Source organism: Meriones unguiculatus (genome assembly GCF_030254825.1).
Source record: "Meriones unguiculatus strain TT.TT164.6M chromosome 13 unlocalized genomic scaffold, Bangor_MerUng_6.1 Chr13_unordered_Scaffold_34, whole genome shotgun sequence".
NCBI classification, from domain to species: domain Eukaryota; kingdom Metazoa; phylum Chordata; class Mammalia; order Rodentia; family Muridae; genus Meriones; species Meriones unguiculatus.
The window spans coordinates 2,147,249-2,150,299 of record NW_026843646.1 but is presented as its reverse complement, the minus strand read 5'-3'; positions in this window follow the sequence as shown (position 1 = coordinate 2,150,299).

Sequence of the window (3,051 nt, the reverse complement as noted above, 5' to 3'; positions counted from 1 at the left end):
AATGTTTTTATGGGGCAAAACCGCAAGCAGGGACTTACATGCTTTGGTGTTATGTGATTGTGAAATGGAAACTGACTTTTGAAATGGTTGGTCCACTTTGGGCAGCAAGAGTACAAACAGTTCTGGCCTGGCCCTATGGGCCAGTTTCCTAGCAACTGTATAATTAGTGGGCAGAAAAGAATGTAGTAAGGCTAATTTGTCCCCTCAGGGCATTAAGGCTAGTTCTTCCTCAAAGGAGGTTGGACATGTCTCCAACTAACTAGTCTTTATTCATGCTTCTGCTTTAAACTTTAAAACATTACCCACTGACTTTAAGGCTTTGGTTTCGCTAATCCACTAAGAATTAATGTAATTGAGATTTTAAAAATGAAATAAAATGAAGTTTAAAATCTTTCTTCCATCTGCTATTTTTCCCATAAACTCTACTGTGTGCCTTCCTTGTGAAAGGAACCTGGGTCTGGCAATGTGCCAGCAGGCCAGGCTCTGATTTTTTTATTTCAATCTTATTATTATTATCATTATTATTATTAATTTGGGTTTTTGAGACAGGGTTTCTCTGTGTAGCCCTGGCTGTCCAGGCCTCTTTGTATACCAGGCTGGCCTCAAATTCACAGACATACTCACAGACATCTACCTGCCTCTGCCTCCCGAGTGCTGGGATTAAATGTGTGTGCACTGTGCTTGGCAGGGCTTTCTTATAGCCTGGTTGAAGTCATACTTCATGACTTAGGACATGTCTAGACAAGTGAGCGTGAAGAGCTGGCAGGGGTGCAAACCCTTGCTTTTGGAGACAGGGTTTCTTTTGTGGCCTTGCCTTGTCCTGAACTCGTTTTGCAAACCCATATGGCCTGGAATTCAAACCAGCCTCTGCTTGCCCCACTGACAGCCACAGGCATGCGACACCACACCTGGCTTCTTATTATAGTCTTTAAAAATGACTTATAATCTCTATTTGCCTTCCTGAAACCAGCCCTGTTTTGACTGGGAGAGTTGGCACTCACAAAAAGAAAGGGGGGCAGGGGCCCCTGGATTCCTTCTGCAGTGAGCAGGGAATGGCTGGGCCCTGGCTGAGCAGGGAATTTTGAACTGGCACATTTAAACTGGGAATACATAAATTTAAGCTGGGGCTGGGTGTGCAATGAACTAGCTTTAATTACTAATGGACCCTTGTGCTTTTTCCCCCTCTTCTAAGAAGTGTAAATCCCATCTATTAGTTTATTTTCACACGTATGACTGTTTTGCCTGCATGGATAGGTGTGCCTGTGTACTAGGTGGATGCCTGGTGCCTGAAGAGGCAGCATTGACAACCCACAGTATACCCTTGAATTTTTCTGTTGCCATCTGTTGCTTCTCATGGGACCTACACATTAGTCTGGTTTGTTGTCTCAATGAGTCCCTTGGAGAAAACTAAGATTTTCATTAATTATTATTATTATTATTAAGGGGAATGAGTGTTCTTTTTGGAGGGATGGAAACTTTATTTATGATTCATAGTGTAGTTCTCTTTATTATGGAAGATTTGTTTATTATTTGCACACTATTCTGTCTGCATGCCAGAGGATGGCACCAGGTCTCACTATAGATTGATATGACCATGTGGGTGCTGGGAATTGAGCACAGAAAGTCTGGAAGAGCAGCCTGTGATCTTAAACTCTGTGCTATCTGTCCTGCCCCCTTATTTCTTATTTTTATTTTTTAAATTTTTATTTATTCATTTTACATCCCTGTCTTAGACCCCTCCTTCTTCTCCTCTCAGTCCTACCCTCCCTTTTTCCACTATCATCCCTCACCTGGCTCTTCAGAAAAGGGGATCACACTGCCTTTCCTGTGCATACCCACCCACCCCAGCATATCAAGTGGCATCAGGACTGAACACATACTCTTTGCCTGGCGAAGCAACCCCAACAGGGGAAAGTGAAAGAAAAGCTAGCTTGTGGGTCAGGGTGCATTCATATATGTGTTGGTCCTGCTGTGTTTACAAGGCCTTGTTACCCTTGTGTCCTTCATCCACTCTGGCACTTACACTCTGCACGCAGAGTTTCTTGAGCCCTTAGGGGCATGGGTTTCTTGGAGACATCTTATTTAGGGTGGAATGGTCCAAGGCCTCTCACTGTTTGCATATCGAATGGATGTGGGTCTCTGTATTTATTCCCATCTGCTGCAGGAGGAAGTTTTCAATGATGGCCTAGCAAGGCACCAATCCACGAGTATGGCTGTGGTCCTTTAGCACAACTGTAGCATTTAGATTTCTCTAATGTACTTGGCTTCTGTGGACTCAGGTTCCTGGCCACTCAAGCAGTATTGGATCAAGGTTCCTTCTCATGGAGTGGGCCTCCATGGCAGGGTTGGTGTGTACTTTTCTCTCCTGGTGGCATGCAGCATATGTTCCAGTATCACAAACAACAGTCTATATGGGTGAAGGTTCTTGGTAGGTGCCAGCTGGGATTCGCTGTGTTCAATGACTTGTGAAGGTGTTGTCCTCAGCAACAGAATCTTACCATCAGGTTGAGGAGAGCACTGGAGGATGGACACAGGTTGGGTAGCCCCAGGCCCTGCTTTGATCTAGCACAGAGACCTCCTGCGTCCCGACTCCACAGGACTCTGGGAAGCCTGCTCTCAAGACAAGCCCTTGTCTGTTCTTATTAAATTGAAATAAATACATAGTATTAAATGAAAACATCACATATATAAAGCTAGTTATTAAGTGACACGTGTGAGCCACCAGAGGGCACCAGATTCCTTGACAGATGCTTTGAGCGCCACCGTGTGGTCCCTGGGATGGAACCTGGCACCTTGCTAAGAGAGGCATTCTCTGTATCCCAGAGCCCTGGTAGTTGCGATGACAAAGGTCGGCGCTTTTTTTTTAAGATTCATCCATCCATTCATTCATTCATTCATTCATTCATCCATTCATTCATTGTACAGCATTCTGCCTGTGCACCAGAAGAGGACACCAGATCCCATTACAGATGGCTGTGAGCCACCATGTGGTTGCTGGGAATTGAACTCAGGACCTCTAGAAGAGCAGCCAGCGTTGTTAACCTTTGAGCC